This window comes from Pristiophorus japonicus, unplaced genomic scaffold (assembly GCF_044704955.1).
Source record: "Pristiophorus japonicus isolate sPriJap1 unplaced genomic scaffold, sPriJap1.hap1 HAP1_SCAFFOLD_314, whole genome shotgun sequence".
Classification (NCBI taxonomy): domain Eukaryota; kingdom Metazoa; phylum Chordata; class Chondrichthyes; family Pristiophoridae; genus Pristiophorus; species Pristiophorus japonicus.
Window position 1 is genome coordinate 552582 of NW_027252933.1, and position 16357 is coordinate 568938.

Consider the following 16357-nt stretch of genomic DNA (forward strand, 5'->3'; position numbering starts at 1 on the left):
GGGGCAGGACACATAACCACACCTTGTAGTAAATACAAGCTCACTGGTCGAACAGGGAATTGGTCACATCCTTACACTCCTGGGTTGAACTTCCTTACAGCATTAGAGCAAAGATACACACATAGGGCTAGATTTTCGGTTCTGCTCATTTCAGGGTGGTAATGGCGGCAGGGCGGTAAAGTGAGCCTGGGTACAGTTTGCGTCTCAGTCAGCAAAATTCATCAGCTGGGCCCTGAGTGTGAGGCAGAGCGATAAGGGAGGCGTTACACCTCTTTTAAGCCAGCTGACCAACTGAAAATCCATTGCCAAAGAGCCGGCCTCGGAGTGCTCCAGGAGAGGATTCTGTGGCAAAAAAAAAATCACACCTGAAAGCACAACAAACATTCCCAATACCTTAAACACCCCACAATAAGCTACATCGCAAAAATAGAACAAAACAAAACCATCACACTTACCTCATTCACCAATTCCAGCACTCACCGCTGCTGGGACAGCTCTGATCACCTGGTTTTCCAGGCCGTCCCACCGTGGCACACTACGGGACGCTATACGGTGAGCACACAGCAAATTTCAATGTACGAGCAAAATACTGTGGATGCTGGAATCTGAAATAAAACCAGAGAATGCTGGAAATCTCAGCGGGTCAAGCAGCATCTGTGGAAAGAAAAACAAAGTTAACATTTCAGGTCGACGACCTTTCGTCAGAACTGCCAAATGTTCGAAAAGAACAGGTTCTCAAGCACTGAAAGGGGGAGAGTGAGAAAGAACAAAAGGGAAGGTCTGTGATAGGGTGGAAGGCAGGAGAGATTAGAGAGACAAAAGGGATGTTGGATCGAATTGAAATGGTAATAGTAGAAGTTAGAAAAAAGTCAATCTGGATCATCATATGCAGTCTCTCGAAATCGAGGAAGACTTGCTTCCACTCTGAAAGTGAATTCTTGGGTGACTGAACAGTCCAATACGGGAATTACAGTCTCTGTCACAGGTGGGACAGGCAGTCGTTGAAAGAAAGGGTGAGCGGGACAGGTTTGCCGCACGCTCCTTCCATTGCCTGCGCTTGATTTCTGTATGCTCTCGGCGACGAGACTCGAGTTGTTCAGTGCCCTCCCAGATGCACTTCCTCCACTTAGGGCGGTCTTTGGCCAGGGACTCCCAGGTGTCGGTGGGGATGTTGCATTTTATAAAGGAAGCTTTGGGTGTGTCCTTGAATCGTTCCCTCTGCCCACCTGGAGCTCGCTTGCCGTATAGGAGTTCCAAGTAGAGCCTTGCTTTGGGTGTCTTGTGTCAGGCATGCAAATGTGGCCTGCCCAACGGAGCTGGTCGAGTGTGGTCAGTGCTTCGATGCTGGGGCTGTTTGCCTGATCGAGGACGCTAACGTTGGTGCATCTGTCTTCCCAGGGGATTTGCAGGATCTTGTGGAGACATCGTTGGTGGTATTTCTCCAGAGATTTGAGGTATCTACTGTATATGGTCAACATCTCTGAGCCATACAGGAGGGTGGGATAGGGTGTGAATGGCAGAGTAATGACCAGCTGCCATTAGAGACAAAGATTAAAAAAACGGAGAAGAACAAAACATAAGATGGGGGGGGAAGACAGCCAAAGATGGCCAGAGGTTATGCTCTGAAATTGTTGAACTTGATCTTGAGTTCAGAAGGCGGTAAAGTGCCTCAACGAAAGATGAGGTGCTGTTCCTCGAGCTTGCGCTGAGCTTCACTGGAACAGTGGAGGAGTCCGAGGATGGAGATATCAGAGTGGGAGTAGAGTGAAGGATTAAAGTGACAGGTGACCGGAAGCTCAGGGTCACACTGAATGGAGGTGTTCAGAAAAGCGGTCACCCAATCTACGCTTGGTCTTCCCAGTGTAGAGGAGACCACATTGTGAGCAACGAATACAGTGTACTAAATTGAAAGAAGTGCACGTAAATCAGTTTCACCTGGAAGGAGTATTTGGGGTCCTGGATAGTGGGAAGGGAGGAGGTAAAAGGTCAGGTGTTGCATCTCCTGCACTTGCACGGGAAGGTGCTGTGGGATGGGGAGGGGCTGCAGGGGGTGACTGCGGTGTGGACCAAAGTGTCCCGGAGGGAGCGGTCCCTTTCGAGCGCTGAGAAGGGAGGGGAGGTGAAGATGTGATTGGTAGTGGGATCACACTGGAGGTGGCGGAAATAGCGGAGGATGATCCATTGAACGTGCAGGTTGATGGCGTGAAAGGTGAGGACAAGGGGAGCCCTGTCATGGTTCTGAGGGGAAGGGGTGAGAGCAGAGATGCAGGAAATAGAACGGGCACGGTCGAGGGCCATCTTAACCACGGCGGAGGGGAATCCTCGGCTGAGGAAAAAGACATATCAGAGGCACGAGTGTGAAAGGTGGAGTCATCAGAGCAGATGCAACGGAGACGGAGAAACTGGGAGAATGGAATGGAGTCCTTATAAGATGTGGGGTGGGAGGAAGTATAGTCCAGGCAGCTGTGGGAGTCAGTGGGCTTCGAGTGGATACTGGTCGAAAGTCTATCCCCAGAAATAGAGACAGAAAAGTCGAGGAAGGGAAGGGAAGAGTCGGAGATGGATTATGTGAAGGTGAGGGAAGGGTGGAAATTGGATGCAAAGTGAATAACATTTTCTAGTTCAGGGCGAGAGCAGGAAACGGCACCGATACAGTCATCAATGTACCGGAAAAAGAGGTGAGGGAGGGGACCCGAGTAGGACTGGAAGAAAGAATGTTCCACATATCCCACAAAAAGGCATAGATAGGACCCATGCGGGTTCCCATAGCAACACCTTTAATTTGGAGAAAGTGAGTGGAGTTAAAGGAGAAGTTGTTCAATGTGAGAACAAGTTCAGCCAGACGGAGGAGGGTGGTGATGGATGGGGACTGGTTGGGCCTCTGCTCGAGGAAGAATCGGAGCGCCCTCAGGCCATCCTGGCGGGGGATGGAAATGTAGAAGGATTGGACGTCCATAGTGAAAACGAGATGGTTGAGGCCAGGATACTGGAAACTGTTAAAATGACGAAGGGCGTCGAAGAGAGTGGACAAGGGGAGAAGAAAATAGAGTCGAGATAAGAAGAAATAAGTTCTGTGTGGCAAGAACAGGCTGAAACAATGGGTCTACCGGGGCAGTCCTGTTTGTGGATCTTAGGAAGGAGGTAGAAGTGGGCTGTGTGGTGTTGGGGAACTATGAGGTTGGTGGCTGTGGAGGGAAGATCTCCAGAGGAGATGAGGTCAGTGACAGTCTGGGAAATGATGGCTTGACGATCGGCAGTGGGGTCATGGTTCAGGGGGTGGTAGGAGGAGGTGTCAGAGAGTTGGCGATCAGCCTCTGCAAGGTAGAGGTCGGTTCACCAAACAACAGTGCCGCCCTTGTCAGCAGGTTTATTCACAAGGTTGAAGTTGGATCTGAGCGAGCGGATTGCTGCAAGTTCAGATAGAGGTAGGTTGGAGTGAGTGAGTGAGGGGAGCAGAGAAATTAAGATGGCCGATGTATCATCGGCAATTTGCAATGAAGAGGTCTAGAGAGGGTTCGAGGCCAGAGGGAGAGGTCCAGGTAGAGCGAGATTTCTGAAAGCGTGAGAAAGGTAAATGGTATGTTGGCCTTCATAGCTAGGGGATTTGAGTATAGGAGCAGGGAGGTCTTACTGCAGTTGTACAGGGCCTTGATGAGGCCTCACCTGGAATATTGTGTTCAATTTTGGTCTCCTAATCTGAGGAAGGATGTTCTTGCTGTTGAGGGAGTGCAGCGAAGATTCACCAGACTGATTCCCGGGATGGCTGGACTGACATATGAGGAGTGACTGGATCGACTGGGCCTTTATACATTGGAGTTTAGAAGGATGAGAGGGGATCTCATAGAAACATACAAGATTCTGACGGGACGGGACAGGTTAGATGTGGGTAGATTATTCCCGATATTGGGGAAATCCAGAACCAGGGGACACAGTCTTAGGATAAGGGGTAGGCCATTTAGGACTGAGATGAGGAGAAACTTCTTCACTCAGAGAGTTGTTAACCTGTGGAATACTCTGTCGCAGAGAGTTGTTGATGCCAGTTCATTGGATATAGTCAAGAGGGAGTTAGATATGGCCCTTATGGCTGAAGGGATCAAGGGGTATGGAAAGAAAACAGGAAAGGGGTACTGAGGGAATGATCAGCCATGATCTTATCGAATGGCGGTGCAGGCTCGAAGGGCCGAATGGCCTACTCCTGCACCTATTTTCTATGTTTCTATGTGTGCGCAATACGAGAACCACAGTCCCTGTCACAGGTGGGACAGATAGTCGTTGAAGGAAAGGGTGGGTGGGGAGCCTGGTTTGCCGCACAGTTCGACACGAGTTGCCCGTCGTCCCCTGTTGGATTGTCTGTGCATGATGATATGCGGCAGTTCGTCGGAATGGAGGAAGCGGAGAGTTTTGTGATGGCCTCTCTCTTAACGTCTCATATGCTTCGCAGGGTTAGTAGCCATTTTTATCAGTGCCTCTGTTGGAAATAAAGTATTGCTGCTGTAATTGAAGTACATGTTGAGATTGATGAATAAATATTGAAATTACAAATGCATATGTCGCTAATTCTGATATTAATTGCAAAGCCAGGGGAGAGCGCGAACGCAGTCCCCCACTACCACAAATTTTGCAGTCGAGTATCCCGCATTTGGGGACATCGCAGGCGTCAGCACACCCGAAGTGCAATGGGCTAGCCTCGTCCTGGGAGAACCACCTTCTTGATCATGGTTACTCCCCTGCCAGGTAAGTATGCTCGATTTTCGCACACAACTGCCTCCCGACATCATCCGCTGCCTCTTAACGTCTCAACGACTCATGTATAAAAAATCACAATGTCCCTTTTCACAAAGTGCTGCTGCTTTGACATGTCCATTCTGCTAAAATATTGCAATGTCTAATGATATATGCCTTGTGCAAACACTGCATTAATACAGAAGATGCCGTCCTTATTTGCATATTGCCCTTAAAAGGAAATCAAAGCTCCCTCAGTCACATGCCTTCGGGCCAGGGAAAGTTTTCCGCAAATATAATCGCGATGTATATTAATTGCCTGTGAAGTAAATGTTTGTCAAATCTTCACATGAAAACTAATTCAGAATCTGACGTGTTTGAAAAAGCAATGTTCCAGTTTTGCACAGGGGAAGATCAATAGGGAGGTGTGAGCTTGTGGCCGGGAGTCTTCGTCACAACAACAGCAACAACAAAAACTTGTATTTATATAGCGCCTTTAACGCAGTGAAACGTCCCAAGGCATTTTTTTAAATTTCAAAATATACTTTATTCATAAAAAAATCTGTACAGTACATTCAATGGCATTTCAGTACATTTCGCTGCGGTCAGCAATCCCATACAATACATCTGGGTGCTGACGGCAGTTCCGTTCGTTACATTTCTTGTTTTTCAGTTCAAGTGCAATTCGGTCCAATAAACGGGATACATTGTGGTACATTCACACAAATTACGTTTCATGTGTTACAATACAGTGCCCGGAATGGGTGACGGTACATTTACATTTTTCTTTTCAAACATGCATTTCGTAACACACCTTGCATTGTACATGGCACGACATTGGTGTTTACAGATTTGGTGCTCTATGTACACAAAAAGTAAATTACAAGTACAGCCCGAGGGGAGTTTTGTACTGATTCCTGCCCCCGGGTTTACCGTGGCAGAAGAGCTTTAAATTGTGGCCCTTCCCCACCGTGCCTTTGCGGCGACTGCACCAATTTTCAGTGCGTCCCTCAGCACGTATTCCTGGATCTTGGATTGCGCCAGTCTGCAACACGCAGACGTGGACATCTCCTTGCTCTGGAAAACCAGCAAGTTTCGGCAAGACCAAAGAGCGTCTTTGACCGAGTTGATGGCCCTCCAGCAGCAGGTGATGTTTGTCTCGGTGTGTGTCCCTGGGAACAGCCCGTAGAGCACAGAGTCCTGTGTTACGGAGCTGCTCGGGATGAACCTCGACAGCAACCACTGCATCTCTTTCCAGACCTGCGTCGCAAAGGCGCAATCCTGAAGGAGATGGGTGACAGTCTCGTCCGCCCCACAGCCGGCCCGGGGGCACCGTGCCGTGTTGCTGAGGCGTCGGCTGTGCATGAACGCTCTGACGGGTAGGGCCCTCCTCACCGCCAACCAAGCTACGTCTTGGTGCTTGTGTGAAAGCTCTGGCGATGAGACGTTCTGCCAAACGAGTTCGACAGTCCGCTCAGGGAACCACCCGACAGGGTCCACCCTCTCCTTCTTTCGGAGGGCGTCCAGGACCTTACGTGCTGACCACTGTTTTATGGCCTTGTGGTCAAAGGAGTTTCTTTTGAAAAACTTTTCCACGAAGGACAGGTGGACAGGCATGGTCCAACTGGTGGGGGCGTTTCGCGGCAGCGTGGCCAGACCCATCCTTCTCAACACCGGGGACAGGTAGAACCTCAGCACGTAGTGACACTTGGTGTTTGCGTACTGGGGGGCTGTGCATAGCTTGATGCAGCCGCACACAAAGGTGACCATCAGGATGAGGGCCACGTTCGGAACCTCCTTTCCTCCACTGTCCAGAGATTTGTACATCGTGTCTCTGCGGACACGGTCCATTTTGAACCTCCAGACAAAGTGGAAGACGGCCCGCGTGACTGTCGCGGCGCAGGAGTGTGAGATGGGCCAGACCTGTGCCACGTACAGCAACACCGAGAGCACCTCACTTCTGATGACCAGGTTCTTGCCTGTGATGGAAAGGGAGCGCTGCTCCCAAAATGCCAGTTTCTGTTTGACCTTGTCAATGCGCTCGTCCCAGTTTTTGGCGCACGCCCCGTCCGCTCCGAACCATATTCCCAGCACCTTCAGGAAATCTGGCTTGACGGTGAAGGGAATGGAGGCTCGGTCGGTCCAGTGGCCAAAGAGCATGGCCTCGCTCTTGGTGCGATTGACCTTTGCTCCTGAGGCCAGTTCAAACTCGTCGCAGATTGAGAGCAATCTGCGGACCGACTGCGGATCCGAGCAAAAGACGGCGACGTCGTCCATGTACAGGGAGGTCTTGACCTGAGCGCCTCCGCTGCCTGGGATCGTCACCCCTCTAATGCCCGCATCCTTCCTGATGGACTTGGCAAAGGGCTCGATACAACACACAAACAAGACAGACGAGAGAGGACAGCCTTGCCTGACTCCAGATCTGATTGGATATATTTAGTGAATTGGCCTCAACAACTTTCTGTGGTAGAGAATTCCACAGGTTCACCACTCTCTGGGTGAAGAAGTTTCTCCTCATCTCGGTCCTAAATGGCTTACCCCTTATCCTTAGACTGTGACCCCTGGTTCTGGACTTCCCCAACATTGGGAACATTCTTCCTGCATCTAACCTGTCTGAACCCATCAGAATTTTAAACGTTTCTATGAGATCCCCTCTCATTCTTCTGAACTCCGTGAATACAAGCACAGTTGATTCAGTCTTTCTTGATAGGTCAGTCTCGCCATCCCGGGAATCAGTCTGGTGAACCTTCGCTGCACTCCCTCAATTGCAAGAATATCCTTCCTCAAGTTAGGAGACCAAAACTGTACATAATACTCCAGGTGTGGGTGGGGTGGTTTGACCCATCCACCTCCATGGCACGAACCTGGTAATGCAGTCCTTCCAGGAACGGTGCTTTGGGTCTAGGCCTTTTGGCTAAGAGCAAAAACATTGGCGCAGAGTGATCCTTGAAAGGGCCCAAGCTGACCCCTGGCGTTTATGATCTGACAAGTTGATCTGACAAAGAATTGGAAAGATTGGCAACGAATAAAACATTAAAAAAAAATACTCCAGGTGTGGCCTCACCAAGGCCCTGTACAACTGTAGCAACACTTCCCTGCCCCTGTACTCAAACCCCCTCGCTATGAAGGCCAACATGCCATTTGCTTTCTTAACCGCCTGCTGTACCTGCATGGCAACCTTCAATGACTGATGTACCATGACACCCAGGTCTCGTTGCACCTCCCCTTTTCCTAATCTGTCACCATTCAGATAATAGTGTGTCTCTCTGTTTTTACCACCAAAGTGGATGACCTCACATTTATCCACATTATACTTCATCTGCCATGCATTTGCCCAGTCACCTAACCTATCCAAGTCACTCTGCAGCCTCATAGCATCCTCCTCGCAGCTCACACTGCCACCCAACTCCGTGTCATCGGCAAATTTGGAGATACTACATTTAATCCCGTCGTCTAAATCATGAATGTACAATGTAAACAGCTGGGGGCCCAGCACAGAACCTTGCGGTAGCGCACTAGTCACTGCCTGCCATTCTGAAAATTACCCATTTACTCCTGCTCTTTGTTTCCTGTCTGACAAGCAGTTCTCAATCCATGTCAGCACACCCCCCAATCCCATGTTGTTTAACTTTGCACATTAATCATTAAGGGAGACATTGAAGATACTGAAATGTGATTTCGTGTTGTTACTTTAAACGGCAGACTGACTCCCCCTGTTGGATTGTGTCTGTATCAGAGCTTCTCTCTCGCCCCATGTTGGATTTTCTGTGCATCCTCATGATCGGCTGTCGCTCGGAATGGAGGAAGCCTGTTGTTGCTTCGACTCCGAGAGTTCTGTGATGGCCTCTTAACGTGTCAACGAAGCTTTGCAGGGTACTAGCCATTTTGAATCACTCCCTCTGTTAAAATGAAAGTTTCCCGTGACATTGATCAACAAATATTGAATTAACAAGTGCATATATTTATAAACCACGGGAGATCGCAAACATACTCCCCCACTACCACAAATTCTGCAGTCGAGGATCCCGCATTTGGGAACATCGCAGGCAACGCCCTGAAAACACCACCTTCTTAATGATGGTTAATCCCCTGCATGGTTTATGCTTTATTTTCGCACACACTGCCTCCCGACATCATCCGTTGCCTCTTAACGTCTCAGCGAATCATGTCTAAAAATCACAATTTCCCTTTTCACAAAGTGCTGCTGCTTTGACATGTCCATTCTGCTAAAATATTGTAATGTCTAATGATATATCCCTTGTGAAAACACTGCATGAATACAGAAGATACCGTCCTTATTTGCATATTGCCCTTAAAAGGAAATCAAAGCTCCCTCAGTCACATGCCTTCGGGCCAGGGAAAGTTTTCCGCAAATATAATCGCGATGTATATTCATTGCCTGTGAAGTAAATGTTTGTCAAATCTTCACATGAAAACTAATTGAGAATCTGACGTGTTTGAAAAAGCAATGTTCCAGTTTTGCACAGGGGAAGATCAATAGGGAGGTGTGAGCTTGTGGCCGGGAGTCTTCGTCACAACAACAGCAACAACAAAAACTTGTATTTATATAGCGCCTTTAACGCAGTGAAACGTCCCAAGGTATTCCCCAGGACTAAGACCTGTGACATTCACCCTCTGTGGTGGAACCATTTCACCACTTTCCCATAACCCATCTCACTCCACCTTCTTTTGTTGAAGTGGGGCTCCAATTTTTTGCAGAGCCGCTATCAGCGGGCGTGCTTTCAGCTGCCTTGGCCCGAAACACTGGAATTCCCCCCCAAAAACATCTGCCCCTTTAAGACGCTCCTTTAAGACGCTCTTTGACCAAACTTTAGGTCACCTGTCCTCACACCTCCTGATGTGGCTCGGTGTCAAGTTTTTTTTGATAACACTCCTGTGAAGTGCCTTGGAATGTTTTACTACGTTAAAGGCGCTATATAACTGACACATTGATCAGTAAATGAGGATAAACTTTTTCCAGTGTCAGAAGGTCATTAACCAGGGGACAGAGATTGAAGAAAATTTGCCAAAGAACGAGAGGCAACAGGAGGATGTCCGCTCCCCGACCTGAAGCGACTGAAGGTAAAACAACATTATGCAGCAAATTGTTGTGAGCTGTGTGAAAAGGTGGTGGAAGCACATTGAATAGTAATGTGGAAAAGTTAATTTGGATAATACTTGAAGGAAAAATACTCATCACTGAAAGAGTGAAAAGAGTTGGCCGCATGCTCTGGCCCAGCATGTAACCATTCATATTAAAAACTGGACCCCAGCAATTTCTCTCACTTACTTTGTATACTTTTTTATGAATTGCAAAGTCTGCATGGCAGCCCTACAGTGTCCTGGTCAATATTTATTCCTCAATCAACATGACAAAAACAGATTATCTGGTTATTATCACATTGCTGTTTGTGGGAGTTTGCTGTGTGCAAATTGGCTGCCGTGTTTCCCATATTTCAACAGTGACTTCACTCCAAAAGTACTTTATTGGCTGTAAAGCGCATTGAGACATAGAAACATAGAAAATAGGTGCAGGAGGAGGCCATTCGGCCCTTCGAGCCTGCACCACCATTCAATGAGTTCATGGCTGAACATGAAACTTCAGTACCCCATTCCTGCTTTCTCGCCATACCCCTTGATCCCCCTAGTAGTAAGGACTACATCTAACTCCTTTTTGAAGATATTTAGTGAATTGGCCTCAACAACTTCCTGTGGTAGAGAATTCCACAGGTTCACCACTCTCTGGGTGAAGAAGTTTCTCCTCATCTCGGTCCTAAATGGCTTACCCTTTATCCTTAGACTGTGACCCCTGGTTCTGGACTTCCCCAACATTGGGAACATTCTTCTTGCATCTAACCTGTCTAAAGCCGTCAGAATTTTAAATGTTTCGATGAGATCCCCTCTCATTCTTCTGAACTCCAGTGAATACAAGCCCAGTCGATCCAGTCTTTCTTGATATGTCAGTCCCGCCATCCCGGGTGATCAAGAAAGTCGCTCTATAAATGCAAGTCTTTCTTTCTTACAATGCACCAAAAGTAGAAGATACTTTCTCCACTCGGTTAAAATGCATGTTCCGACAAGCGACTGTGACTTTAACTGTAAAATGTCCTGACACATCAGCTCGAGTTGTGCAATTTCCTCGAATCATAGAAAAATTACGACACAGGAGGCCATTCGGCCCATCGTGTATGCGCCGATTGAAAAAGAGCTACCCAGCCTAACCCCACCTTCCAGCACTAGGTCCGTAGCCCTGTAGGTTACGACTCTTCAAGTGCACACCCAAGTACTTTTTAAATGTGATAAGGGTTTCTGTCTCTATCCAGACCCCCACTACCTTCTGGGTGAAGAAATGTTCCCTCATCTCCCCGCGAGTCCAACTACTTTAAATCTATGTCCCCTGGTTATTGACCCTCTCCGCGAAGGGAAATAGGTCCTTCCTATCCACTCTATCTAGGCCCCTCATAATTTTATACACCTCAATTAAATCTCCCCTCAACCTCCTCTGTTCCAAGGAAAACAACTCCAGCCTATCCAATCTTTCCTCATAGCTAAAGTTTTCCAGTCCTGGCAACATCCTCGTAAATCTCCTCTGCACACTTTCTAGTGCAATTCCATCCTTCCTGTAATGCGGTGACCAGAACTGCATGTAGTACTCAAGCTGTGGCCTAACTAGTGTTGTAAACAGTTCTAGCATAACTTCCCTGTTCTTGTATTCTGTGTCTCAGCTCATAAAGCAAAGCATTCCAAATGCCTTTATAACTACCTTATCGAGCTGTCCGGCTACATTTAAGGATCTGTGGACATATACTCCAAGGTCCCTCTCTTCCTCCACACCACTCAGTATCCCCCCATGTATTGTGTATTCCCTTGCCTTGTTCATGCTCCCCAAGTGCATTGCCTCACTTTTCTGGGTTGAATTCCATTTGCCACTTTTCTGCCCAAATGACCAGTTCATCGATATCTTCCTGCAGTCTAAAGCTTTCCTCCTCAATGTCAACCACATGGTCAATTCTTGTATCATCTGCAAATTTCTTTATCATGTCCCCGACATTTACGTCCAAATCATTCATTTGTCGTGGTTCTGTACATTTAAAAAACATATTTAACCAGCAAGTTTTTTTGAGTGTCAGCAAATTCAACGGGCAATTCATTGTTTTTATTTTGCTGCCTTTCAGTCATGTGAAACTCAATGAGAATTTAGTCAGGCAGGGAATAGGTACGTTACTGTTTGAGGAGATCTTGCTCCATGCCAGATTGTGGCTTGCTGAAGCAGTAACTACCTAACTTTACAAGGATGATACCAGAAATGCGAGGTTATACCCATGAGGAAAGGATGAACAGTCTGGGTCTGTTTTCTCTTGAAAGGAGAAGGCTGAGGGGTGACCTAATAGAGGTCTTTACAATTATGAAAGGTTTTGATAGAGTGGACACAGAGGGAATGTTTCCACTTGTGGGTAGGAACAAAACTTGAGGCCATCAATACACGATAGTTACCAAGAAATCAAATAGGGAGTTCAGAAGAAACTTCTCTACCCAGAGAGGGGTGAGAATGTGGAACTCTCTACTATAGGGAGTAGTTGAGGTGAATAGTATCGATGCATTTAAGGGGAGGCAAGATAAGCGTATGAGGGAGAAGGGAACAGAGTGTTATGCTGAGAGTTAGATGAGGAAAGATGGGAGGAGGCTCAAGTGGAGTACAAACTGCGGCATGGACTGGTTGAGCCGAATAGCCTTTTTTTGTGCTGCAAGTCCGATGTAATCTGCTCCCTTCGTTAAAGAACAGAGAACCCATTCAGCCGCCCGCTATCAGCGACATTCTGACAATCCACAAAAGAAAACAACTTTCAAACGTGCAAAAGCTGATAAATTTATTTACAAACAGAAGAATGAACCAATAATTTTTGCTACCAAAGTGCTTGAGGGTTTCTTCATTCGAAGACCCATACAAGGTACTCTTTCAGAATGCGCAACAAAAATATATTCCAGTGAAAAAGAAGGGCGGCAAGAGAAGAGATAACCAGCCGTGGATAACCAAGGAAATAAAGGAAAGTATCAAATCAAAGACCAATGCGTATAAGGTGGCCAAGGTTAGTGGGAAACTAGAGGATTGGGAAGATTTTCAGCAACAGCAAAGAATGACTAAAAAAGCAATAAAGAAAGGGAAGATAGATTACGAAGGTAAACTTGCGCAAAACATAAAAACAGATAGTAAAAGCTTTTACAGATATATAAAACGGAAAAGAGTGACTAAAGTAAATGTTGGTCCATTAGAAGAAGAAAAGGGGGGTTTAATAATGGGAAATGTGGAAATGGCTGAGACCTTAAACAATTATTTTGCTTCCGTCTTCACAGTGGAAGACACAAAAACCATGCCAAAAATTGCTGGTCATAGGAATGTGGGAAGGGAGGACCTTGAGATGATCACTATCACTAGGGAGGTAGTGCTGGACAGACAAATGGGATTGAAGGTAGACAAGTCCCCTGGTCCTGATGAAATGCATCCCAGATGCACGGAAGTTATAGCAGATGCATTTGTTATAATCTACCAAAATTCTCTGGACTCTGGGGAAGTACCAGTGGATTGGAGAGCAGCTAATGTAATGCCTCTGTTTAAAAAAGGGGGCAGGCAAAAGGCAGGTAACTATAGGCCGGTTAGTTTAACATCTGTAGTGGGGAAAATGCTTGAAACTATCATCAAGGAAGAAATAGCGGGACATCTGGATAGGAATAGTGCAATCAAGCAGACGCAGCATGGATTCATGAAAGGGAAATCATGTTTAACTAATTTACTGGAATTCTTTGATGATATAACGAGCATGGTGGATAGAGGTGTACCGATGGATGTGGTGTATTTAGATTTCCAAAAGGCATTCGATAAGGTGCCACACAAAAGGTTACTGCAGAAGATAAAGGTACGCGGAGTCAGAGGAAATGTATTAGCATGGATCGAGAATTGGCTGGCGAACAGAAAGCAGAGAGTCGGGATAAATGGGTCCTTTTCCGGTTGGAAATCAGTGGTTAGTGGTGTGCCACAGGGATCAGTGCTGGGACCACAACTGTTTACAATATACATAGATGACCTAGAGGAGGGGACAGAGTGTAGTGCAACAAAATTTGCAGATGACACTAAGATTAGTGGGAAAGCGGGTTGTGTAGAGGACTCAGAGAGGCTGCAAGGAGATTTGGATAGGTTAAGCGAATGGGCTAAGGTTTGGCAGATGGAATACAATGTCGGAAAGTGTGAGGTCATCCACCTTGGGAAAAAAAACAGTAAAAGGGAATATTATTTGAATGGGGAGAAATTACAACATGCTGTGGTGCAGAGGGACCTGGGGGTCCTTGTGCATGAAACTCTTTTAGAGTCTAACTGTAAAACATAAAACATTAAACCGTGCCACCTGACCTGGATGACATACCAGACATTTACAAGGCCTTTTTTTTTGTGTTTTTCTTTTCTTTTTTTTTTTGGGCACTAAAATCACATTTTTCCCCCAGTGCCCCCTATAAAAGGGAAGGGGGACACTAAAAGCACCGGCAATTAAAACAAATTAAACTTTAAAACGTAAAATCAAATTAAAATTTGGTTGCCGGGCGTGATGATGCACTCCAGTCCCTCCGGTGCCCACCTCTCGCGGAAGGCCGCGAGCGTACCGGTGGACACCGCGTGCTCCATCTCCAAGGACACCCTGGACCGGATGTAAGAGCGGAAGAGAGGCAGGCAGTCAGGTTGAACGACCCCCTCGACCGCCCGCTGCCTGGACCGGCTGATGGCACCCTTGGCCGTGCCCAGGAGCAGTCCTACGAGGAGGCCCTCGGACCTACCCGCTCCCCTCCGCACAGGGTGCCCAAAGATCAGGAGAGTGGGACTGAAGTGCAGCCAGAATTTCAGGAGCAGCCCCTTCAAATAATAGAACAGGGGCTGCAACCTCGTGCACTCAATATAAACATGGAACACGGACTCCTCCAGACCGCAGAAATTGCAGGCGGCCTGGGAGTCCGTGAACCGGCTTAAAAATTTGTTGCACGGCACTGCTCCGTGCACCACCCTCCAGGCCAAGTCCCCGATGAATAGTGGGAGGACTCCCGCATAGAGTGCCCTCCATCGGGGACCCCCGCCTCCTCCGGACGGCAAGATGGTACGCCATGGCGTGTCCGGACGGCCGCCGAGGATGGCAAAGTTGAGAGTGTGCAGGAGCAGCCCGTACAGGAAACCCCTCCGCGCGGAACTGAAAGGCACGGAGGGGATTTCCCCGAGGCGGCTCAAGTTGTGAGGTGCCGGCCCCCGAAGGAGGTTCCGGGGTTTGGCGCCAATGAGGAATTCCGTCCGGACGGGGGTCAGTTCGGACGGGATCTCCCCACGTGCTTGAGCCTCCTCGATGCACCTAATGGAGTCAGGGCCCAGAGCTGTTTTTAGCGACTCGATGGCTTCAGCCGCGTGGCGGACGTCGGCTGAATTTAGGCGCTGCATCAGCGTGCCTGGCGCCATCCAGCCCGCTCCTCCGCCATCGAGCAGGTCCCTGACTCTGGTCACCTCACCAGCCACAGCCCTCTCTTCCGACCGCCACATAAAACCTCGGTCGTGGAGGTACGGATTCCCGAGCAGCGGCTCCTGCAGGACAGCCGCCACTCCAGCCGGCGGAGAGCTGCGCTTGGTGGAGACTTTGTTCCAGACCCTGATGAGTTCCTTATAAAAGACAGGCAGCTCCCGGAGGGCGGTCCTGATGCCCCCCAAGTTCACAAACAGGAGCTGCGTGTTGTAATTGAGGTCGCGTTGCTGGCGGAAGAAATACATCGCCAGAGCACGCCACCTAGGAGGGGGCTCGACGTAAAGGTATCTCTGCAGGGTCTGAAGACGGAAAGTCGCGAGCTGGGTGCTGACGCACACCAACGACTGACCACCCTCCCCAAGCGGGAGACTCAAGACCGCGGCAGAGACCCAGTGCTTCCTGTTGTTCCAGAAGAAGTCCACCAGCTTCTTTTGTATCTTGGCGACCAACGCAGGGGGAGGGGTCAAAGTGACCAGCCGGTACCACAACATTGCGGCCACCAGCTGGTTTATGACTAGCGCTCGACCCCTGTAGGACAGCACTCGGAGCAGTCCTGTCCAGCGCCCTAGGCGAGCGGCGACCTTGGCCTCCAGCTCCTGCCAGTTCGCCGGCCAGGCTTCCTCGTCGGGGCTAAGGTAGACTCCCAGATAGAGGAGATGGGTCGTGCTCCAGGCAAAAAGCCTGAGCTCCTCCGGCAGGGAGTCCACCCGCCACTGACCCACCAGGAGTCCGGAACATTTCTCCCAGTTGATCCTGGCGGAGGACGCGGCCGAGTAAATCTCCTGGCACTCACGCATCCTCCGCAGGTCAGCGGGATCCTCTACCGCGAGGAGCACGTCATCGGCGTAAGCCGAGATGACCTCCACGCCCGGCCCTTGCAGAGCCAGTCCCGTCAACCTCGTCCGCAGGAGGCGCAGGAAAGGCTCCACGCAGACGGCGTATAACTGGCCGGACATGGGGCATCCCTGGCGCACCCCTCTCCTAAAGCGAAGGGGCGCCGTCAAGGACCCGTTAACCTTAATCAGACACTCCGCGGCGGCGTACAAAAGTCGGATCCGGGCGACGAAATGCGTCCCGAACCCGAA

At 48.7% G+C, this 16357-nt stretch overlaps 1 non-coding gene across 1 annotated transcript; it reads right to left on the bottom strand.

Moving 5' to 3' along the window:
- Nucleotides 1–4578: 4578 nt before the first annotated feature.
- LOC139249477 (U1 spliceosomal RNA) lies at nt 4579–4742 on the bottom strand. The gene has a single exon (XR_011591188.1). It is a non-coding gene; the product is annotated as a U1 spliceosomal RNA (small nuclear RNA).
- Between the last annotated feature and the right edge of the window lie 11615 nt (nt 4743–16357).